General features: G+C 40.0%; 1 protein-coding gene and 1 pseudogene across 4 annotated transcripts in view; one reads left to right on the top strand and one right to left on the bottom strand.

The window, feature by feature from the left end:
- Positions 1–26,371, bottom strand: part of SH3KBP1 (SH3 domain containing kinase binding protein 1) — a 404,653-nt gene that overhangs the window by 256,409 nt on the left and 121,873 nt on the right. The window lies entirely within an intron of this gene.
- Positions 22,085–22,955, top strand: LOC143670756 (glyceraldehyde-3-phosphate dehydrogenase pseudogene; annotated as a pseudogene).

Here is a 26,371-nt window from a genome sequence, read left to right as displayed (position 1 = left end):
TTTATTTCTTTTTCTGAATTGATGCAAATGTTCTAAGAAATGATCATGATGATGAATATGCAACTGTGTGATGGTATTGTGAATTACTGATTATATATGTAGAATGGAATGATCACATATTAAGAATATTTGTGTTTCTTTCCTGTAATTTTTTTTAATTAAAAAAAAATAAAAAAGAAAAAAAAGATGTAACGGAGAGGCTGGAGGGAACTGCCTGAAAATGTAGAGCTGTGTTCCAGTAGCCATATTTCTTGAAGATGATTGTGTAATGATATAGCTTTCACAATGTGGCTGTGTGATTGTGAAAACCTTGTGTCTGATGCTTCTTTTATCTACCTTATCAACAGACAAGTAAAACATATGGAATAAAAATAAATAATAGGGGGAACAAACATTAAAATAAATTTAGTAGATTGAAATGCTAGTGACCAATGAAAGGGAGGGGTAAGGGGTATGGTATGTATGATTGTTTTTCTGCTGCCTTTTTATTTCTTTTTCTGAATTGACACAAATGTTCTAAGAAATGATCATGATGATTAATATGCAACTATGTGGTGATATTGTGAATTACTGATTATATATGTAGAACGGAATGATCAAAAGTTATGAATGTTTACGTTTGTTTGTTGTTATATATATTTTTTTAATTTAAAAATTAATAATAAAAGGGAAAAACTTCCTAGTATACAACTCCTGGTGCGGTCGGGTCCTGCAGAATCTCAAACAACTTACTTTTCAGAAAGCTACTGGAAGGTATGTTTCACCAAATCAAGGCAGTAAAATGGAATCCAGAACCCATGGAAGTCAATATGAGAGATGATGGGAATTGCCTGCCTGACAGAAGGGCAAAAAGGCTTACAGAACCACCAGTCCTGGCTAGAGCAGGTTGGAAGGTTCCGGGAGATAGTTTTCCAGACCAAAATATATATATAAAGAGAGAGAGAGAAATGGTAAAATTATATTACAAGTTTTTGACCATGCGGTTGACTGTATTGAGACATTCTAAAGATTTATTTAGTCCAAGGTACGAGAAGATTTGGGTATCCTAGGGTTACTCAACAAATAAAAAAGAAAATTATTCACTCTAGGGAAAACAAAAAGTTATATAAGGAATTAATTATAGTATACTTTACTCTTGTTTCAACACTCAATATTACCAGTGCTGCAATAATGAAAACCTTAAGTACAGATTAAACCAAAACCTGAGATAAAAGCATGTTGGGAAGATGGTGAATGAGGGAAGAGTACATAAACTAAAATCTGCAACTACCATAGCAGTTAACAGATAAATGTCTAGAACTGATGAACCCAGAACCTGTATATTATTCAGAAGTGAATACTAGAAAATTCACTGGATTACAAACTGTGGCCTTGTTTGTAACTAAACAAACATCAGCGAGAACAACTAAAAAGTGGTTGCTTCCTAGAAGGAAAACAAGAAAGGATGTGGGACTGCTGGATACTCCTAAGGCTTCTAGCTCTATATGACTTTTTAAACTTGACATAGGCATATATATATTATTGATTTTTTAAAATTAATTTTAAAGATAAGCATGATCATCACAGAAAACAAATCAAGTAGTAAAAAAGGATATAAAGCAAAAGGTAAGGTATGCCAATTCCCCAATGAAACTCCATTGCTTATATCCTAGGAACCATTAATGACTACTTGTTTGTGTGTGTGTGTGTATATGTTTAACACAAATGGACTCATACTATACGTAGTGCTTCACCTCTTGCTTTCCTCCATTTAACAATGTATCTTGGACATCTCTTATTAGTTGGAGCCCTGCTCCTCTCCCTCATAGCTATCTAGAATTCAACTGGGTGGATATACCAGTATTAGGACAGACAATCTGGTTGTGCAGGAAAATAGATTTCTCCACATGGAAGTCTGATCAATCAGAACCACCCAGATGATGGGGTACTAAATCTCAGCCGGGGGTGAGGGCCTGGGGAAATGGGATATTCTGGGAGGATGGAAAGCCAGAAGAGTGCTATTTGCTTTCCACCCCATTATATGAGAGTATAGCCCTGCTGGAGCAGAGTTTGTTTCAAGACCAGGAAAGCCACATGTTTGTTGCTGGACCACAAATGGAAGTGCATCAGTATCAGTTGCTGCCAGTCCTCCTGGAATGGTGTTAAAGAAAAGACCTGCATGGCAGCAGAGCAGACTTCTGGCTGTTTCTAAAATCTGGGAAAATCTCAGCTGCTGCATAGACTGTTGGGAACCTGGAGCAGAGAACCATTGCCTGAAATATATCTTGATGTATATACCTCATCCACTACTGTCCTGAGGCCATCCCCTTTCTGGTTAAGTTCCTATATCCTTGGCTGGTTGAATCTCTGTGTGTGTATGAGAGATGGTGGGGTAGGAGAGGGGGCTGGTACTCTTCCCACCAAACCATAATCCACGTGAAACCATCCCAACCTCTCAAGTTTTTAACAATTACAAACCACACTACATCGAACAACAGTGTGTATATAACTTTGCACCTGTACACAAGTGTAACTCTGGAACAAATTCCCCAAGTGAAATTTCTGGGTCAAAACTTGGCATATCCTTACTTTTAACAGATAACAAAAAACTGGCTTCCAAAAAGTTTGTCTCAATTACACTCCCACCAATAGCATGAAAGACTGCCAACCTGATAACAGAAAATAATGTTTAATTTACATTTCTTTAATTAAAAGTAAAGTTGATCAGTTTTCATATGTTTACCATCCATTTATCCTTCCTTTTTCTGTGACTTGCTTGCTCATGTTCTTTGATCATTTTCTTACAGGACACTTTTTGTCCCTTTCACTTCTCAGAGCTCTCTGTACAGTAAAGAACTACCCCGCGGTCTTCATATATGCTGCAGATATTTTTCCCTGTTTGTCATTTGTCTACTTACTCTGTTAATTCTATTTCTTTCCTTACAGAAGTTTCTAATTTTTATGTCATAAAAATTAATCCTTAATTCCATCAATCCATCAATCTTTTCCCTTAAGTCTCTTTAGAAGTGTAACATGACTGGAAAGGCCTATACTCAAAGATTTTTTTAAAGAATTATCCATATTTTTCTAATAATTTTTATGGAAAAGGTTAATGCGTATTATTGGAAACTGTCCCACTCCCCTCCCCCACATACACAATAAAAGAAAGAGGCATTCAGAAGCCCATTTCAGAATAACTCATTATGTCAATTACAAAGCCCTGATTTTAAAAACCAACATCTTCCGTACCTGGTTTCAAAAGCTTAGGTTTGGGGGTGAGGAAGTATTTCACAGTGGGAAACTGCCCACTGAGTCAGGAGTCTCTTCATTTGAGCTTAAAAATATCTGCTTTTATTTAGCACTGGCGGATTAAAGATGAACACTATTAATAAACATATGAACAGACAAATCATGACTAAGTTTGGCTATTTCCTCACAAAACAGAGGATCCAAATTTCCTACTGATTCTCACCTCGGTTTGCATCCCAGAAGTGAGTCTGCCTCCATGGTGTTTCGGGATCTAGCAACAAAGTTGAGGCCCCACAACTGACACCAAAACCTCAAGGACACCACCCTTCATCTGCCCTGTAGTGGCAGGGAAGGGAAAAATCTAGGACCTGTTCCCAGATTTAACCTTAGGGCCTCCAGGACAGAGCAGAAGGGCAGAAGAAGAAAGCTATGGTGTATGGTCATTTGATCCTTCAGCCACCAAGGTTATGATGTGCCCACTCCATGCCAGGCAGTGCACCAGGCAGTGGGCTACGAGATGGCCGCTTCTCTCTAGCATCTCCCTACCCAGTAAGGCAGGAACTCCAACTGGGGTGGGCACTCGCACCAGCTTTGAAGTCAGACTTCAAGTCTCTGGGTAACCTTGCACAAGGTACTGACTTTTCTAAAATGTACAGTCCTTGAGTAGTTCCCTATCACTGCTGTAACAAATAACCACAAACTTGGCAGCTTAAAACAATCCAAGTTCACTGGTGTTTATGGCAGCAGTGTTCCCAGGATCCACAATGAATGAAGATGGCCTAAGGGTACAACGACTGAGGAATGAAAGGGGGAACTGTGGTGTATACTTACAATGGACTACTGAGCAGCCACAAGAAGGAAGGAAGTTATGAGACATGCAACTAGATGAATGAACCTTAAGAGCTGTATGTTAAATGAAATGTCAGGAACAAAAAGATAATTGTTATCATGCCTCAATCATATGGACTAACTATAGTATAAAAATTCGGTGAACTAAAGTTGAGAGCATGGGATGTCAGGTTGGGGCATATTGTAAAAGGTCTTAGCTTGTAAGCTCTTATAGCAATCACATATATTCAGGAGGTGTAACTGTTCATTCTAAATTCTCAGATACTGAGATGTTTGTATATAACATGGTCTTTCCCAGAAACTTTAGGTATTTACATGACACCTGATACTCAGAGTCAAAGCTCTGAAGCTATGAAAGTCGGCAGTACCCTATATAGGAACTGTTTAAAAAGTTGAAAAAGTGATCAGACATTGAGTAATGAATGAAGCTGATCTGGATAGGACTGAGATATATCAGAAGACTAGGTAAAGGATGGTATCATTCATATTTTAAAACTTCAACTTCCGTGTGAGACTAAAGGAAAGATGTTTATTTGGTGCAACATTAATATTTTGGCTAGTGCATTTCCTAATTTAACTTGAATGGTCAGTTTAGTTGAACACCATAAGTACAGGGAATCTTGAACAGGGCATGAGATTTTGTTGGTTTGTCCATGTTAGTGTGATGCCCCGATATATCCCAGAGTGATCTGGACAGTGAATAAAGAAGTATTTGCAAAGTCACCTTGAGGAAATGGAGAGAAAGGGGGAAATACTCAACTTGCGCATTTGGAGAATTCCTGATAATACTGCAAGCAATGGGGACAACCAAATCAATAGGCCAAGCCCTCAATCTTAGGGTTCGCCTCTATGAAACTTATCCCTGCAAAGGGCAGGCTAAGCCCTACTTAAAATTAGGCCTAAGAGTCACCCCCAGAGAATCTCTTTTGTTGCTCAGATGTGGCCTCTCTCTAAGTTAACAAGGCAAGTAAACTCACTGCCCTCCCCCTTTACATGGGACATGACTCCCAGGGTTGTAAATTTTCCCCAGGGGTGTAAACCTCCCCGGCAACACGGGACTGAGATCCTGGGATGAGCTGGGCCATGGCATCAAGGGGTTGAGAAACCCTTCTCAACCAAAAGGGAGAAAAGAGAAATGAGACAAAATAAAATTTCAGTGGCTGAGAGATTTCAAACAGAGTCAAGAGTTTATCCTGGAGGTTATTCTTATGTATTATATAGATATTCCTTTTCAGTTTATGGCGTACTGGAGTGGCTAGAGGGAAGTACCAGAAACTGTAGAGCTGTGTTCCAGTAGTCGTTTCTTGACAATGACTATATAATGATATAGCTTTTGCAATGTGACTGTGTGATTGTAAAAACCTTGTGTCTGATATGCCTTTTATCTAGGGTATGGACAGATGAGTAAAAAATATGGATAAAAATAAATAAATAATAGGGGGAACAAAGGTTAAAATAAATTGAGTAGATTGAAAAACTAATGGTCAATGACAGGGAGGAGTAAGGGTATGGAATGCATGAGTTTTTTCTTTTTTCTTTCTTATTTCTTTTGCTGGAGTGATGCAAATGTTCAAAAAACAATTATAGTGAAGAATATATAACTATGTGATGATATTATAAGCCATTGATGCACACCATGTATAGAATGCTTGTATGTCAAGGATATTGACATGTTTGCTTGTTAAGGTTTAACAATAAAAATATTAAAAAAAAAAAATCCAGTGCAAGCTTATCATCTTGCAGTTTGGAAGACCAGAGTCCTAACATCAAGGTATTGACAGAGCTGTATTCCTTCTGGAGGCCCTAGGGGAAGTTTCCTTGTCTTTTCCAGCTTTTAGAAGCTACCTGTATTCCTTGGATTGTCATCCCTTCCCCCATCTTCAAGAACAGCAGCATAGCATCTTTAAATCTCTCTCTGATCTCTGCGTCCATCTCATGGATTCTGACCCTCCTGCCTCCCTCTTATAAAGACCTTTGACTATAATCTCCCCATCTTAAGATACTGAACTTTATCATATTTGCCAATCCCTTTTGCCACATGAGGTAAAATATTCACAGGTTCTAGGGATTCAGATGTGCATATCTTTGGGAGGGACCATTATCCTGCATACCAAAATCTGTATCTTTAAAATGAGAATGGTGGTAGTATCTAACTCAAAGGGTTGCTATGATATCTAAATAAAGTAATACATGAACTGAGCTTGGAACAGTGCCTGGAACATAATAAACGGTGGTTATTTTTACAACATAATATGAAGTATTGTAGGAGAAACACAGTGTGACTAAGGATACAGGTAAGCACAGAAGCTGGGGCCATTCATTCTGCCTGGGAGAAATCAGGGATGCCTTCCCAAAAGGGGCAATGTACCAACTTGGCTGTTAAGAAATGAATAGGATTTGGAACATCTGAAAAGAGCAAGGCCAGAAGGGAAAATACTTCATTTTCATCCATGTCTGACATCAGTATTAACCTCTCAGATATATTACCGCTTTCCCAAGAAGCCATACCTATTTTCAGACAGTTAGCTGCAAGGTAAATTTTTTCTTTATTTTTAGGGAAGCACGCTCAGCTGAATTTCTGAGTCTCCCTTTAATAAACAATTCACAAACTTTTTCCCAGAAAACTATTTTTAGAGGAGAAAGGGATTTAAAAAAAAAAAAAAAGAGAGAGAAGCAGCAGCAGCTCACATCTATAAAATTTGTCCTCGGAGCATAAAAACAGATCTAAAAATGTAGCGACAACCATGCCCCCGCCCTCAGCACTCAGACCCAGCGAGGAAGACAGAGCATGCTTCTAGGACTCTGGATTCTTAGAATTCTGCCTCTGCTTATCTCTTCTCCCCCAAATGTTAACAGCAAATAGCAGGTGAACTGAGTAATGATGGAAAATAATCACTGTGACTGTTATTTTTCCTCCTTTCAGACATGCTGGGAAACTGCAATAATTAACTGGCTGAGATACAGAAAAATTTTTCAACTTGCACTTGGCCTCTAATGATAAACCTTCTCCCTGCCTCCATACCAATAGAGTCGTCTACCTGCAGGAAACGCAGACCTTTAGTGTTTTTGACTTGGAAGTCAATTTGCTCTGAACTCAGAGCACACTGGGAAGCCTGACAAATGACATGCAGAGTATTTTTACGTCACACGTAGGGACGTGTCGATAATAATACATCACCTCACTATCAATTTTCCAATCAACTACAATCAAATGCAGAACACACAGACAGACACGACAAACACCGGCTACAGTTTAGGAGATTTTTACCCAGCCACAAGTACAGATAAACAGGCTTGTAGTATTTCTTACTCTCCTCATCTGTTTTATTGCTCTATGCCCATTATTGGTCAATTAGCTATAACCACCCTTGCTCAAGATTAAGCCTGAAAATAAGAAGCATCCCCAAAAGGTTAAACACAGAAAGAGCATATGTGGGGCTCTCTTTTAAGGGTCCATGGTATGTTGAAGGGAGAAAAAAGCATATAGCAATATCTGGGGTTCAAACAAAATTAACGGTGTCATTATGCAATTCACACTCTGCCTTAAAATGAGAGATTGGAATAAAAAACATGTTGTCCACAACCCCAATAACCACTTTCGGGGAAGCTAAAATCCACCTAATGGAAGTGACTCAGCCACACAATCAAATGGTGTATATCGTGGGCATTACATGGGCATGCCGAACCATTTTGGCTGGTATTGATCTCTAACTTTAGATAGTACGGGCAAAGAACTGTGTTCTCCTTGAATAAAAAGAAGCAGATAGAAGATACTTATTTGTGATGTTTGAGGTTGGAAGAAATAAGATATGATGAGTATCTGTTGTGAAATAGATGTTCAAAATAGGGAGATTAAAATGAATTTTCTATGACTGATCCCAATTCTGCATTTTTTGATGAGTAACTCCATGGTCTGATTTATGAGTCAACATATGAGTGCACATTAATTCTTTCAGACATTTTTTCCATCCACAAAAGGCTACGTGTGGCTGTTGGAGGCATTCAGGTTGAAAAGAAAGAAAACTCTACATTCTACATATTGTTTTCCAATCTGCCCAAGCTCAGCACACATACACTTTTTTATTAGTAAGATAAATGGTAAAAATAGGAGAAACCCTGGGGGGAGGGGGGTGTATATGGGTACTCTCTGTACTTCCTACTCAATTTTTCTATAAATCTAAACTTGCTCTAAAAAACAAAGTCTATTAAAAAAAATTACTAAGATCCTTGTTTTTATCCCATATAAAGTTTCCTCTCTTGAAACAGGGAAACTTCCTGTTCAGTAGGAAAGAGGTTTGCAACTTTATTTATAAGATGATATTGAACATTATTTTAAAGTGACACTATAATTATAACTCATTTTCATTGTATATGTCACAGCATATTTTTGTTCCTTTTCAAATCAATTATTATTATTGATTTGGCATCATTTGGCAAACGAAAAGCATCTTAACTACTTTCCAGGCACAGACACCAGAAGTTATAGCGCGATTTGTAAGGTTGATTTTACTCATGACATATATGCCAAAATGCATACAGGGCATTTCCTGCTTTTCTCAAGTAGAAAATGTTTAATGGAGTATGTGGCTGTAATGAGCCACAAATTGGAATGCTCACATTCCAGTCTGAGTACTAGAATAACAAAGATAATTAAAACCCTTAGAAAAACCTGCAAACTTAATGTAGCTGCTGCTTTTAACCTTCTCTCTAATCAATGTTGGGGAGCATTTCTAAATGGCAGATAAAAACACAATACCATATAATCATAAAATCAGAGATCAAAATCCAGAATTTTACTCTTTTCAAGTTCTCATATTGAACTCTGAATGGGATCATCTTGGGATCATCTCAGCACATGATCCTCCTCTCTCCCTTTGCGTCATCAACTCATGCTTTACAATGTCATTTAAAATGTATCCATTCAATTGAAATAAAGACCAGGGGTTCTTACTCTGGGATTTCCAGACAAATTAAAATCTGAATTTTAAAATGGGCAGAGATTATGCACAGATAAATCAAGAAAGAAGGACTACATATGGTCAAGAGACATATGAAAATACATTTCAATTTACTAGTAACCAGAGAAGCAAATATCAAACAATGAGATACATTTGGGGACACACTGAATTTTTAAGGGTGATTCTCCCGAGGAAATGGGGAATTGAGCCATATCCTATGCTACAGGTGGGAATCTGAATTGGCAAACTTTGGGGAAGACCAGTTGGCAATATGGATTACAGGTGGTAAAACAAACATGTGAACATCCATATTCTGCTTACAGGCATTATCCTAAGGAAATAATCACAGATGTGCTCAAAGATGGATTAAAAGGAGGTTCACAATTTTTTAGAAGAAAATCAGAGCAATCTAAGGTATTAACACCCAGGGTACTGGTTAAATGAACAAATGGCACTGTGAGGTAGGACTGTGTGTGTTCCAACTCCACTATTGAAAGTGGCTGGAGTCCTTAAGAGCCTTCAAGGCTATGGGGAGTATCTCTGGTGGGTAGCAGCATTGAAAGGATGGAATCTGGACTTTCCACTCCTGCCTCAATGGTGCAGCTCTGCTTTTATTTGTTTTGCCTTTGAGGAGAGGATTTTGCAAATTTAAAAAAGCTTTGCAAAACAGTACCACTATTGTAGAAAATTAAGTGACATGTTAAACTTAAAATTTTGTTATAAAACACCACCTTCAGTATAATCCTATTTTTGTAGGAAAATAATAAATACATACACCTTTGCTTAAGACAAACAACAGGAGAGGGAAAAATAGAACACTCAATCATGGTTACTTCTAGGTGGTGGGATTACAGGCTACTTCTTTTCATCTCTAGCTCCTTTCTTCTTTTACAAATTTTGTATCTGTCCATAATTTTAAAAGGAAAATACTTGTGTTGGTAATGAAATAATTAAGGGAATTCAAGGCAATGGTTAAAGTGGAAGGAGGGGGTGCAGAAACAGCTTAGGAAAGTTATTTAAATGATAGTCAACAGTAGTTTCATTTACAAGAATGCAAACTTATTACCAACAACAAGAGAACCCCTTCTGTTTCTAGGACTGAAGTTAGGAGAACTCTATTTCTAGCAGAGAGTTCATATAGCTGAAGAAGAATCTTTCAATAAAGGGAGTTAACAGACACATCTAACAACTTTTGACCCTCAGGATAGAACAAGATTAAAAAAAGAGATGGTAAGAAAGAGGGCAAGAGGGAGATCCAAGATGGCGGCTTAGTAAGGTACATGCGTCTTAGTTCCTCCGACTCCAAATCAACTAATAGGTGAACAGAGACGGTACAGAACAGCTCCCGGGGCTACAGCAGGGAATGGACACACAGCGTAACCCAGTCTGGGCTGGTTAGTCTGACTGCGAAACTCGGCTGCGGTGAGTGAGATCCCCGAGCGGCGGGCGATTTCTCAAGCAGCCGCAGCTGCGGCGGTCCGAGCTAATCCCTCCCTCCTTCCCGGGCTGGCTGAGGGAGCGGAGAGACAAGCTTCCCAGCCAAGGCGGCTGGCGCCACACTTCTGCGGGCGGCTTCGAGTCGGCAGCTACGAGTCTCGGATCAGAGGGCTATACAAAGTCTGGGCTGGCAAGTCTGACTGTGACTCTTGGCTGCGGTGAGACCCCCGAGCAGCGTGTGATTTGCCGAGCAGCCGCAGCTGCGGCGGTCCGAGCTAATCCCTCCCTCCTTCCCGGGCCGGCTGAGAGTATCGGAGAAGCAAGTTTCCCAAGCCGAGGCAGGCGGCGCCCTTCTTCTGCGGGCGGCTTCGAGTCTCGGCTTTGAGTCCGCGGCTACGAATCTCAGATCAGAGGGCTATCCAAAGTCTGGGCTGGCTAGACTGACTGCGAGACTTGGCTGCGGTGAGACCCCCGAGCGGCGCGTGATTTCCCGATCAGCGGCAGCTGCGGTGGTCCGAGCTACTCCCTCCCTCCTTTCCGGGCCGGCTGAGAGTATTGGAGAAGCAAGTTTCCCAAGCCGAGGCAGGCGGCACCCCTCTTTTGCGGGCGGCTTTGAGTCTCTGCTTCGAGTCCGCGGATACGAGTCTCGGATAGGAGGGCTATCCAAGCAGCGGTAGCCCCCCCCCCACGGGAGGCTTCCTGGTCCAGTGGGGAATCCCCCAGGCCCGCTGCGGCCCGCAACCAGCCACAGGGTCCCCTCAAGTCGCGGCAGCTGACGCCCCCACCATGCGCGGCCCCTGAACCAACGGAGAGAATTGGATCCGAAATCCCCAGGCCACGGAGATCGGTGACTGGGGGAGACCCATTCCAAACACTTGAGACAAACGTGTGCCACGTGCGCCACATACTGGGCAAGATAAGAAAAACAGATCCCAGAGATTTCACAGAAAAATATTACAACCTTGCTGGGTCCAACACCAAGAGAAATCTGAATAAATGCCCAGACGCCAGCAGCAGAAGATAACTGTCCACGCTCAAAAGATTGAGAATATGGCTCAGTCAAAGGAACAAACCAATAGCTCAAATGAGACACAAGAGCTGAGACAACTAATGCTGAATATACGAACAGAAATGGAAAACCTCTTCAAAAATGAAATCGATAAATTGAGGGAGGACATGAAGAGGACATGGGCTGAACATAAAGAAGAAATAGAAAAACTGAAAAAACAAATCGCAGAACTTATGGAAGTGAAGGATAAAGTAGCAAACATAGAAAAAATAATGGATAGCTACAATGATAGATTTAAAGAGACAGAAGATAGAATTAGTGATTTGGAGGATGGAACATCTGAATTCCAAAAAGAAACAGAAACTATAGGGAAAAGAATGGAAAAATTTGAACAGGGTATCAGGGAACTCAAGGACAATATGAACCGCACAAATATACGTGTTGTGGGTGTCCCAGAAGGAGAAGAGAAGGGAAAAGGAGGAGAAAAACTAATGGAAGAAATTATCACTGAAAATTTCCCAACTCTTATGAAAGACCTAAAATTACAGATCCAAGAAGTGCAGCGCACCCCAAAGAGATTAGACCCAAATAGGCGTTCTCCAAGACACTTACTAGTTAGAATGTCAGACGTCAAAGAGAAAGAGAAGATCTTGAAAGCAGCAAGAGAAAAACAATCCATTACATACAAGGGAAACCCAATAAGACTTTGTGTAGATTTCTCAGCAGAAACCATGGAAGCTAGAAGACAGTGGGATGATATATTTAAAATACTAAAAGAGAAAAACTGCCAACCAAGACTCCTATATCCAGCAAAATTATCCTTCAAAAATGAGGGAGAAATTAAAACATTCTCAGACAAAAAGTCACTGAGAGAATTTGTGACCAAGAGACCAGCTCTGCAAGAAATACTAAAGGGAGCACTAGAGTCAGATACAAAAAGACAGAAGAGAGAGGTATGGAGAAGAGTGTAGAAAGAAGGAAAATCAGATATGATATATATAATACAAAAGGCAAAATGTTAGAGGAAAATATTATCCAAACAGTAATAACACTAAATGTCAATGGACTGAATTCCCCAATCAAAAGACATAGATTGGCAGAATGGATTAAAAAACAGGATCCTTCTATATGCTGTCTACAGGAAACACATCTTAGACCCAAAGATAAACATAGGTTGAAAGTGAAAGGTTGGGAAAAGATATTTCATGCAAATAACAACCAGAAAAGAGCAGGAGTGGCTATACTAATATCCAACAAATTAGACTTCAAATGTAAAACAGTTAAAAGAGACAAAGAAGGACACTATATATTAATAAAAGGAACAATTAAACAAGAAGACATAACAATCATAAATATTTACGCACCGAATCAGAATGCCCCAGAATACGTGAGGAATATACTGCAAACACTGAAAAGGGAAATAGACTCATATACCATAATAGTTGGAGACTTCAACTCACCACTCTCATCAATGGACAGAACATCTAGACAGAGGATCAACAAAGAAATAGAGAATCTGAATATTACTATAAATGAACTAGACTTAATAGACATTTATAGGACATTACATCCCACAACAGCAGGATACACCTTTTTCTCAAGTGCTCATGGATCATTCTCAAAGATAGACCATATGCTGGGTCACAAAGCAAGTCTTAACAAATTTAAAAAGATTGAAATCTTACACAACACTTTCTCGGACCATAAAGGAATGATGTTGGAAATCAATAATAGGCAGAGTGCCAGAAAATTCACAAATACGTGGAGGCTCAACAACACACTCCTAAACAACGACTGGGTCAAAGAAGAAATTGCTAGAGAAATTAGCAAATACTTCGAGGCGAATGAAAATGAAAACACAACATATCAAAACTTATGGGACGCAGCAAAGGCAGTGCTAAGAGGGAAATTTATTGCTCTAAATGCCTATATCAGAAAAGAAGAAAAGGAAAAAATTCAGGAATTAACTATCCATTTGGAAGAACTGGAGAAAGAACAGCAAGCTAACCCCAAAGGAAGCAAAAGGAAAGAAATAACAAAGATTAGAGCACAAATAAATGAAATTGAAAACATGAAAACAATAGAGAAAATCAATAAGGCCAGAAGTTGGTTCTATGAGAAAATCAATAAGATTGATGGGCCCTTAGCAAGATTGACAAAAAGAAGAAGAGAGAGGATGCAAATAAATAAGATCAGAAATGGAAGAGGAGACATAACTACTGACCTCACAGAAATAAAGGAGGTAATAACAGGATACTATGAACAACTTTACGCTAATAAATACAACAATTTAGAGGAAATGGACGGGTTCCTGGAAAGACATGAACAACCAACTTTGACTCAAGAAGACATAGATGACCTCAACAAACCAATCACAAGTAAAGAAATTGAAGCAGTCATTCAAAAGCTTCCTAAAAAGAAAAGTCCAGGACCAGACGGCTTCACATGTGAATTCTATCAAACATTCCAGAAAGAATTAGTACCAACTCTCCTCAAACTCTTCAAAAAAATCGAAGTGGAGGGAAAACTACCTAATTCATTCTATGACGCCAACATTACCCTCATACCAAAACCAGGCAAAGATATTGCAAGAAAAGAAAACTACAGGCCGATCTCTCTAATGAATATAGATGCAAAAATCCTCAATAAAATTCTAGCAAATCGTATCCAACAACACATTAAAAGAATTATTCATCATGACCAAGTAGGATTCATCCCAGGTATGCAAGGATGGTTCAACATAAGAAAATCAATTAATGTAATACACCATATCAACAAATCAAAGCAGAAAAATCACATGATCATCTCAATTGATGCAGAGAAGGCATTTGACAAGATTCAACATCCTTTCCTGTTGAAAACACTTCAAAGGATAGGAATACAAGGGAACTTCCTTAAAATGATAGAGGGAATATATGAAAAACCCACAGCTAATATCATCCTTAATGGGGAAAAATTGAAAACGTTCCCCCTACGATCAGGAACAAGACAAGGATGTCCACTATCACCACTATTATTCAACATTGTGTTGGAGGTTCTAGCCAGAGCAATTAGACAAGAAAAAGAAATACAAGGCGTCAAAATTGGAAAGGAAGAAGTAAAACTATCACTGTTTGCAGATGATATGATACTATACGTCGAAAACCCGGAAAAATCCACAATAAAACTACTAGAGCTAATAAATGAGTACAGCAAAGTAGCAGGTTACAAGATCAACATTCAAAAATCTGTAGCATTTCTATACACTAGCAATGAACAAGTGGAGGGGGAAATCAAGAAACGAATCCCATTTACAATTGCAACTAAAAGAATAAAATACCTAGGAATAAATTTAACTAAAGAGACAAAAAACCTATATAAAGAAAACTACAAAAAACTGCTAAAAGAAATCACAGAAGACCTAAACAGATGGAAGGGCATACCGTGTTCATGGATTGGAAGACTAAATATAGTTAAGATGTCAATCCTACCTAAATTGATTTACAGATTCAATGCAATACCAATCAAAATCCCAACAACGTATTTTTCAGAAATAGAAAAACCAATAAGCAAATTTATCTGGAAGGGCAGGGTGCCCCGAATTGCTAAAAACATCTTGAGGAAAAAAAACGAAGCTGGAGGTCTTGCACTGCCTGACTTTAAGGCATATTATGAAGCCACAGTGGTCAAAACAGCATGGTATTGGCATAAAGATAGATATATCGACCAATGGAATCGAATAGAGTGCTCAGATATAGACCCTCTCATCTATGGACATTTGATCTTTGATAAGGCAGTCAAGCCAACTCACCTGGGACAGAACAGTCTCTTCAATAAATGGTGCCTAGAGAACTGGATATCCATATGCAAAAGAATGAAAGAAGACCCATCTCTCACACCCTACACAAAAGTTAACTCAAAATGGATCAAAGATCTAAACATTAGGTCTAAGACCATAGAACAGTTAGAGGAAAATGTCGGGAGATATCTTATGAATCTTACAATTGGAGGCGGTTTTATGGACCTTACACCTAAAGCAAGAGCACTGAAGAAGGAAATAAATAAATGGGAACTTCTCAAAATTAAACACTTTTGTGCATCAAAGAACTTCATCAAGAAAGTGGAAAGACAGCCTACACAATGGGAATCAATATTTGGAAACGACATATCAGATAAAGGTCTAGTATCCAGAATTTATAATGAGATTGTTCAACTCAACAACAAAAAGATAGCCAACCCAATTACAAAATGGGAAAAAGACTTGAATAGACACCTCTCAGAGGAGGAAATACAAATGGCCAAAAGGCACATGAAGAGATGCTCAATGTCCCTGGCCATTAGAGAAATGCAAATCAAAACCACAATGAGATATCATCTCACACCCATCAGAATGGCCATTATCAACAAAACAGAAAATGACAAGTGCTGGAGAGGATGCGGTGAAAGAGGCACACTTATCCACTGTTGGTGGGAATGCCAAATGGTGCAACCACTGTGGAAAACAGTTTGGCGGTTCCTCAAAAAGCTGAATATAGAATTGCCATACGACCCAGCAATAACATTGCTGGGAATCTACTCAAAGGAATTAAGGGCAAAAACTCAAACAGACATTTGCACACCAATGTTTATAGCAGCGTTATTTACAATTGCAAAGAGATGGAAACAGCCAAAATGTCCATCAACAGATGAGTGGCTAAACAAACTGTGGTATATACATACAATGGAATATTATGCAGCTTTAAGGCAGGATAAACTTATGAAGCATGTAATAACATGGATGGACCTAGAGAACATTATGCTGAGTGAGTCTAGCCAAAAACTAAAAGACAAATACTGTATGGTCCCAATGATGTGAATCGACACTCGAGAATAAACTTGGAATATGTCATTGGTAACAGAGTTCAGCAGGAGTTAGAAACAGGGTAAGATAATGGGTAATTGGAGCTGATGGAATACAGACTGTGCAATAGGACTAGATACAAAAACTCAAAAATGGACAGCACAATAATACCTAATTGTAAAGTAATCATGTTAAAATACTGAACGAAGCTGTATCCGAGCGATAGGTTCTTGTTTTGTTTTGTTTTGTTTGTTTTGTTCTTATTATTATTACTTTTATTTTTTTCTCTATATTAACATTCTATATTTTTTTCTGTTATACTGCTAGTTCTTCTAAACCGATGCAAATGTACTAAGAAACAATGATCATGCATCTATGTGATGATGTTAAGAATTACTGATTGCATATGTAGAATGGTATGATGTCTAAAAAAAAAATGGTCAGCACAATACTGCCTAACTGTAATGTAATTATGCTGGAATGCTGAATGAAGCTGCATCTGATCTATAGTTTTTTTTTGTTTTTTTTTTCTTTCTCTTATATATTTTTGTACTTTTTATTTTTATTTGTGTTTTCTCTGTGTTATCACTCTATTTCTTTTTCTGTTGTCGTGCTATTTCTTTCTCTAAATCGATGCATATGTACTGAGAAATGATGACCATACACCTATGTGATGATATTAAGAATTACTGATTGCATATGTAGAATGGATTGATCTCTAATGTTGTGTTAGTTAATTTTTTTTATTAATAAAAAAAAATGTAAATAAAACCTAGATCAAGAGACAAAAAAAAAAAAGAAAGAGGGCAAGAGAAAGCTAACAGTCAGAAAATTAAGGCCAAAACACTCAGAGCCAATTTGGGAAAATTCAGGGGGAAAATAAGGTATATTTCCCCAGCTTCCTGAGCTACCACCCACACTCCATCACTTCCTCTCCTTTGCAACACTGAACACTGAGCATGAAAATTAATGGGAGCTTTTATAATGACTCCCAGGAGGAACCGTTTCTGCACGAGACAAAGTCAAAGGAAGCATTCAGAATTCTGGGAATATACCACGGAGATGGGCGAGGACACAAGAAAATGCAAAATGAGAACCATGTGGGTGGTTTGTCAGGGAGAGGGGTGGGGCAGAGGATATAAACCCAAATTAAACACGATTCCAAGACTTTCAGATATCGTTTTCTCCTGATCTTCCTCCATCCTGGTGACAGGTGCCACATGACCATGAGGAAATTTGTTCACTATGTGGGGTTTTGAGATGCACCTAATTTTTGTTGTCTGTAGCATTTTTATGGTGGTCAGAAACCAGATATGGCATTGACTCAGCCCCACCTGCTCTGCCTGACAAAAATTCCCAGGGAAGCACATTTACTTCAGCAGACGGACAGACCCACAGACACAGACATACACAGATAAGCACACAGAGAGACAGAGACGCCCATAGGGAAAGATCCTCCTGGGCCATTGCACAGATAAGGTTGACACTGCTTTATTTCATTGCTCTTTCTACCTCTAGCTCCCCGAGATTTCACTCGCGTCCATGGCTTCTTTGTCCTAGATCACAACTTGCTCTTAGGAGTTCTACCTCACTTCAAATTATTAAAATTGAGCAGAAAATATATTTCTATGTCCTGTAACTGTAAAGCCCCAGGTTCATGTGCATAGTCGAGTCATCAGGAACCCTGCGTTCAGTAGTTTTGTTTTACCTGGTGCTTATACAGATGTCAGCTCATAGCTCTGAACTCAAATGCAAATGTTGCCAAGCACTTCATACACGCTTGCACACACACACAGTTATAAGAATTATCATTTTTAGAGCAGCTAAATGAAACCAGCCAGGATTCGGGCCTCGTGCTTCCTCCCCAGTTCCTAGCTGATGGTGCCGCCCTGTGAAAAGCATGTGCTTTGGGGAGCAGCTCACGTCCTGAGAACACCCTGTCACCCAGTGCTACCTCTTTTGTAGAAAATGGAATCACCAGCTGCTCATAAGCATTTGCAAATGTTACATGACTTGAAAAGGCAGAATCCTGGGAAATCAGTGACTTCACTATCAACAAAGTCAAATTTTCAGCTCAAAAAATTTCCCAGTAACCCTAACTGTAGGGATCCTGTCTTTCTTGAGGGTTTGACTCTGATTTTGTCTTTTTCCTCCTATTTCCTAGTGCAGATATAAGTACTTGCTTTCCTATTCTGTCGCATGTACTTCGGTTTTTCACCTTAACTTTTATACACAACCGATGGACAAAGTAAAAAGAAATCTCTGCCTATATGCTTTGGGTCATCTTCAGAGATGCTAACTTGGTTAAGTTTAAAGAAACCTGAGGAAATTCTAGTTTGTACTATGTTCCCCAAATTTATAAAAACACAGAAAAATAAATATAGACCTCAAAATCCAACCAGAGCTACCAAAAGGCCCTCTGAGTGATGATCCAGCAAGGGCTCTGAGGGGTGCGGGAGATAAGTAAAGCTCATAGTTGAAACCTCCGCCCCAAAACGCACTCTGTCAGTAATGTCACACAGAATTTGTCACCAGTCTCCAGAGCCCAGCCTGTGGAAATTTCACCCGTGGTATGACATTAGGAGATTTTATCAGTCTTGAGGACAGAAGCAAGCCGACCTTGACTTGAGGTAAATCTCTCCACAGGTGTTAACAACCACACTAAAAAGACACTGAAACAATGTTCAACAACACTCCCACCACACTATCAGCTTCAATGAGGTAAAGTACCGCAGTACCGCACCACTGTCAAAAGATCCAAAATACTTCAGGCCAATTGATGATATGACCGAATTAGAGAAGTATTTCTTTTCTTTCATATTCACTTGGCTTCGAACAAACTAAATATTAGGTGGGCTTGACTGTCTTCCAATTAACTGCTCCTAGTTAGCCTATATATAGCCTTTTCTGGAAGGTCTTACCTCACATTTCCAACTATTGATTTAAACATCATGCCTCTTTCAACGTTTCTCATGAAATATTAGCACTATATCTTAAACCGACATGTCTGTTTACTCTAAATCATTCGTTACTGGGGAAAATTTAGTATAAACACGAACTCTAATGGAAGAATTAGCTGTATTTGTCAAGTGTCGACTCCAGTCCATTAATAAACCATACAACAAATTAGTTCTTGGTCTCTGTGGAATACTGGCCCCTCGATGCTATAGGCTGTGTAGTATGTACCTCTGCACCTCTGCTCTGTGTTTACTCATCTTTTTCAGATACTCTCCCTTCCCCCTCAGGTCTCTTAATGACCCAAAGGCACTAAAGATCTAGCTTAAATGGCCTTAAAGAAAATTACCTTCTCAATTACAGCCAGGAAAGTTCCTTAGCAGCTGTGTTTTCACTGAAACAGCCACAATATCAAAAGATTTGCAAGCTACTTCACATTTATTATTCCCCATTGATATTTAATAATTTTACCCTCAAGTACTGCAGTCTAATTTACCACTTGCAAACTGGCAAAAATAAGATAGTGTCCTTACCCACAACATCCACAGACTGATTTTTAGCATGCACCCATTAGATCAAAGAATGATGGAGCATACCAAGAATTCATTCCCCCAAAAAAGAATTTAGCTGCTGTTTACTTTAGTTTAGCTTACAGGAAAGAAAGACTTCAGAAGATACCTTCTTCAAAATGATATAAAACCAGAACTCTCAAAACAACATACACTTATAGATGTACACTTTTCCATTTACAAGCTGTAATCACCCTTATCTTGTGGGAGTCTTGTGGTAGGGGGGGGTACAGATACAGGACTGTTTCAGGCCTGGACCCCTCGATTCTTGCTCAGGTGATCTAACAGGGCCTAAAAAAAAGATGCTGGGGGAGGAAGGAATGCAGAAAAGAAATACTGCCCCCCAGGTGCAACTCTCTGGAGCAAATTCCCAAAAACAGTGGGGTAGGAGGCTGGGGTGCCCAGCGGGAAACAGACAAGTACTATTCAAGGGCCAAGAGACAAGAGAAGTAAGTGTAAATCTAGCATGAACACCTGGCTCTTTGAGCCATTTCCCTTTTAGCTTCCCAGGATCGCTGGACATCCTGAATATTTTATTGTACCTTTGATTTATACCAACTCACAACTGTACACCACCCAAATTTGTCCTCTCTGAAATAGCATTTGGCCCCTACCAAGACTGGAAAGACCCAGTAAGAAATCACTGAGCATTCAAAACAGAGCTGAGTTGAGAGTCTCTCCCTAATTTTCCCTAATTTTCTCCAGCTCCCATTAGCTGTCCTTAAGCCTTTGGGAGTAAGGAAAAAAGGTAAGCCCTCGAAGCTCCCAGATAACAAGGCAATTTGAGAAGCCACAGCCCACTACCATTTCTGTACCTTACGCACACAACAGACTGGGGCTGTGTGCTGCAAAGTCGGGTACACATTAGGACAGAGCCCACTGCAAGCTGTGCTGCCCTGGCTGGAGGGGAGAATCCCACAGGGCAGGAGATGAAGCCGACAGAAAAAGCCAGGGCTGAAAGGTCATGTTTAGAGCAGCTATGGGCAAGTGGCCATGAAGACCTGTGAAGCCTGCTGCCTCTCTGGCTCTAGTTTCCACAACGCCCTAAGGAAACTGTCCCACATTCCCTGTTTCCCTAAATGACTCCATAACTGCCCTCCCCAATCCCACTACTGGAAGTAACCTGAATGAGTCTCTGTTCCTTACACCATGAAGGGGCTTTCTAAAACCTTATTCCTTAGTTTAGAAAATAGCCGCTGAGCAAGCACACATTGCGGCCAGGGCATCTAGATGCAGTCCCTGGCTACAAGGACTGAAGAGCTTCCAAAACACCAGACTGCCAGCTGCATCTCCTTGGAGGTGACAATAAAGGAATAGGAGTGAATAAGGGAAGTCCAGAGCTGCGATTCTTACAGTGGGGTTCAGGAACAGCAGCAGCAGCATCACTGGGGAAATTCTTAGAAATACTGATTCTCTGGCCCCACCCCAGACTACTGACTCAGAAACCCTGGCTGTGGGGGCTGCAGTTTGTGTTTTCACAAGCCTTCCTGGGGCATGCTCTGGTGTGAGAACCATTGTCAAGAGAAAAAAAAAAAAAAGGGTTGTCCACACAGTGAAGTTACAATAGGTCCTGAGACCCTTGGAAGCAGCTGGCTGGATCTGAACGCTAAGGAATGAGTAGTTAGGGGAGGATTCTTTCATAACTTATTTCTCCATAACCCTCTACCTCCACCCACACAGGAATAAAAGAAGAGCTGTTTCTTTCCAGAAAATATTTTAGCAATGGAAAGCTCAGAGAACACGGAAGTGCATAAAAGGAAACAGGAAAATTTAGGCTCCCCCTATTGGAGGCCCTCAATCCTTCCTCTACCTAATGAGCCTAGAAACAAGGCAGACAGAAGACCAGTAAATATTTAAGAGACTATAATCCTTATAAAAAGTGGGGACAGGATTACATCAGATGTCAATGTTGTTACACACAGGTCCAACTCTGGGCACCTTCCTATTTCAGTGTTACTTAGTAAGAACCAGAACTGCACTTGTTGGTGCCAGGGGGGCGAGATTTACCATCATGTGCCTGGCTTTAGCTCCATTTTCCACTAAAAAATTGCTTTAAAAGACTAACTACATTGGCCCTCTGCACCTCCCCACTCGACAGACAGCCTCATCTTTTCATGCAATGCCAGCCATATCCCTGAGGCATGGTGATAAAGGTCAGAATAAACAGATTTGGCCATATTGAGCGCCAGGTCACCAGGGCTGCTGTAAACTCTGGCAAAGGGTTGTTGCCATCAATGACTCCTTCACTGACTTCAACTACATGGTCTACATGTTCCAGTATGATTCCACCCATGGCAAGTTCAAAGACACCATCAAGGTAGAGAATGGGAAGCTTGCCCTCAATTGGAATCCCATTACTATATTCCAGGAGTGAGATCCCACCAACATCAAATGGGGTGATGCTGGTGCTGAATATGTTGTGGAGTCCACTGGTGTCTCCACAATCATGGAGAAGGCTAGGGCTCACTTGAAGGGTGGTTCCAAAAGAGTCATCATCTCTGTGCCTTCAGCCGATGCTCCCATGTTTGTGATGGGTATGAACCATGAGAAGTATGACAACTCCCTCAAGATTGTCAGAAATGCCTCCTGCACCACCAACTGCCTAGTCCCCTTGGCCCAGGTCATCCATTACAACTCTGGCATCATGGAAGAACTCATGACCACTGTCCATGCCATCACTGCCACCCAGAAGTCTGTGGATGTTCCCTCTGGGAAATTGTGGTGTGATGGCCATGGGGCTGCCCAGAATATCATCCTTGCACCTACCAGCACTGCCAAGGCAGTGGGCAATGTCATCCCAGAGTTGAATGGGAAGCTCATTGGCATGGCCTTCCACATCCCCACCGTCAATAGGTCTATCATGGATCTGACATGCTGGCTGGAGAAAGCAGCCAAGTACCGTGACATCAAGAAGGTGGTGAAGCAGGAGTCAGAGAGCTATCCTGGGCTATACTGAGGACTAGGTTGTTTCCTGAGACTTTAACAATGACACCCATTCTTCCACTTTTGTTGCTGGGGCTGGCATTGCCCTCAACAACCATTTTGTTAAGTTCATTTCCTAGTATGACAATGAATTTAGCTACAGCAATGGGGCGGTGGACCTTATGGTCTACATGGCATCCAAGGACTAAGAGCCCCTGGACCACCAGCCCCAGTGACAGCATGAGAGGTAGAGAGACTGTCAGCTGCTGGGGGGTCCTGGCCCCAACTTAATATCCCAGTACTGAGAATCACCCATCCTCCACAGTTTCCATTCCAGACCTCCTGAAGAAGGGGAAGGGCTAAGAGCCTTACTATATTATGTAACAGCAATAAAGTATACCTAGACAAAGGGGGGAAAAAAAAGACCAACTGCACCAATCAGCATTTATATGCACTTTCTCAATTTTAGCAGTATTTCTATAATTATTGCCTTAGGAGAAATTCCTAGAAATGGAATTACTGGTACAATGGATGAGAAACTATGTACAAAGATTTACATACAAAGGTGGGCATCACAGTTTTATTTTCAAGGGCAAAAATGATGGGAAACCCAGTGTATGCCATGAAGTCACTGGTTAAATAAATTGTGGTATATTATTACAACGGAATTTAAAACGTTCTCAGGCAAGATTTAATGATTTGGGGGAAACACCTATTACATATTCAGTAGACAAAAAATCAATATAGTAGATACAATGTACCAGGGTTTGAAGCCTAATGTGCATAAGAATCATCTGGGGATCATATTAAAATGCAGATGCTGAATCAGTAGGTCTAGGGTGGGGCCAGAAATTCTGAATTTCTGAAGAGCTCCCAGGTGATAGGACAGTATTTCTCTGTATTTTATGACCATAAACAAAGGCAGGTCTAGAGAACAGAAAGTAGCCAGTGGGCATGGAGGATCTTACTGAAGTGATGAAAATGTTCCAAAGCATTTTACAGTGATGAATGCACAACTGGGCAAATTTACTAAAAATCACTGAAATGTACACTTTAAATGAGTGAACAACGTGTATGTAAAAATGCCTCAGTAGAGGTTTTTTTTTTTTTTAATGACCAGGCTTATCTCAAAAACAATCACATAGAACTTCCAAAAATTAAAAAAAAAGAAAGAATTAAAAAAAGAAAAAACAATAAATAAATCTCTGTGGCCAGAGAACACTAGCTATTTTAAAGTGCTACCAAAGAATGCTTTCATTCCCTCTGGTTACTCTTCAAGGTACTGCAGAGTGGTTCCTGCAGAGGCTCTGCCCTAGCCTGGAGCTAACCACTGCAATAGATGGAAAGGTGACCCCAAAAAGCTATGTCCCTCATGGTGAGTGAAATACACCAGACATGAAAAGACAAATATTGAATGAGTTCACTGTTATGAAACAATTAGAATAAGCGATGGAGTCAGAATCTAGAATATAGGTTACCAGAGGACAGGATGGGAAGGGAATGAGAAGTTAAGGTTTAAAATACACAGGATTATTGTCTGGAATGATGGAAATGTTTTGATAGTAATGGATGGTGGTGATGGCAGCACAACATTGTGAATGGAATTAACAGCACTGAAATATATTATCTGAATTTGGTTGAAAGGGAAAATGTTAGGTTGTATATATGGTACTAGAATAAAATTTTAAAAAATCCATGGAACTACACTACACAGTGAACCCCAAGTTAAACCATGGACTATAGTCAATAGTACCACTATAAAAATGTGCTCTCGTCAATTATAACAAATATTCCACACCAATGTAAGGTGTTAACTAATAGGGGGATATATGTATTTTATACATGATTATTCTGTAAAACTACAACTTCTCTAACAAAAAAAATCTCCATACTATGAAAAACTATATTAGTGTCATGGGTATTGATTACTTATGATCTGGCTGTTTTTTAATATATTTGGTGATGGAGTCCCAAATAGGTATATCACACTTTATAAAATAGAAAACATGGTCAGGAAAAGATAGGTTTTCTTATTGATTATTGTATCCAAATCTATCTCTCCCTTTTGTTTTCATTATACAACTGGAATTCAAATTCCTCTACGGAAAAAAGTATGGCTCCCAAATGTAATGAAATTATTTTTAAATTGGGGGGGATCGATGTTGTCTTAATTCCCAGAACTTGTGAGTGTGATCTTATTTGGAAAAGGGGTCTTTGCAGATGTGATTAAATCAAGATCTTGAGATAAAGAGATCATCCTTGATTTTTCAAGTGGGCCCTAAATCAATGACAAGTATCCTCATAAGAACCACAGAGTAGAGAGGACATACACAGAGGAGAAGACATGCACAGAAAAGAAGACCATGGGAAGACAGAAGCAGAGATTGGAATGATGTGGCCACAAGCCAAGGATTGCCAGCAATGACCAGACGTAGGAAGAGACAAGGAAAGAGTCTTCTCTAGAGCCTCTGGAGGGAGCTTGGATGGCCTGCGAACACCTTGATTTCCAGCTCTGGTTCTTGATTTCTCAGAACTCTGAGAGAATAAATTTCTGCCAGTTTGTGGTAATTTGGTACAGCAGCCGTAGGAGACTAAGACACCCACAATCTTGTTTTCCCAGCTGCCAAAACAAATACCATGCAGTGGGTTGGCTTAAACAAGATGAATTTATTGGCTTAAGGTGTTGAGACTAGGAGAAGTCCAAAATTGAGGCATCAACAAGGCAAAGCTTTCTCCCTGAGGACTGGGGTTGGCTGCTGGAGATCTTTAGCATTCCCCAGCTTTTCTGTTACATGGCAATGCATATGGTAGCAGCTTCTTTCTCTTCCAGGTTCTGCTGACTTTCAGCTTCTGGCTTCTCCCCATGGCTTCTCTCTATATAAGGCCTCCAGTAATAGGATTAAGACCCACCCTGATTCAGTTAGGCCACACCTTAACTATAGTACCCTCATCAAAAGATCCTATTTAAAATGGGTTCACACCTTCCCGATCGATCGGATTAACTCTAAGCCATCACACCTAGCCATGGACACTCAGAGCTGGTTATATCTGGAGCCCTACCCCAAGGGCCTGGCTGCAAACTCTACTCCAGATCCCAGGTCAGCAGCTCAAGACAGCCCAAGACATGGCAACTATGGTGCTGGAGAGAGGAGAGGAAAGGAAGTCCTTTTATATTCATACACCGAAACACATAGTCCACACGTCATGTTTTTCAAGAAAGGATCCTCCTGGAAACATCTAGCAAGATTCTGAGGAAGATCTACAGGAACTAATATAAAAGGGCATTTGAAAGAACACTTCTCAGCACAGCTGCTCCTTGCTATTATCTTGTCACCACTCTGACAGGTCACAGTGTTGAGGGACGCTGGCCACTAAAAGAAGCTCTTTCTGACTAATCTTGACTCCCTTTATAACTTTTCAGAAACATAATGTTCTAGTTGGTAGTTCCCTCCAATAATCACTAATGTACTTCTCTAGTTAAAAAAAAGACCATCAAGACTTGCCAGTCCCTGAGGAAATTCATAACTCTTTCTCACTCAGAATCCCAGCTAATTTTTAAGGATTTTTTTTTTCTGTGAAAAGCATTTAAGATTATAGATAGCAGACCCTATAGTTTTGAACAACC

This window comes from Tamandua tetradactyla, chromosome X, assembly GCF_023851605.1.
Source record: "Tamandua tetradactyla isolate mTamTet1 chromosome X, mTamTet1.pri, whole genome shotgun sequence".
NCBI classification, from domain to species: Eukaryota; Metazoa; Chordata; class Mammalia; order Pilosa; family Myrmecophagidae; genus Tamandua; species Tamandua tetradactyla.
Note: the sequence above shows the minus strand (reverse complement) of the source record. Positions and strands in the feature narration are given on the sequence as shown.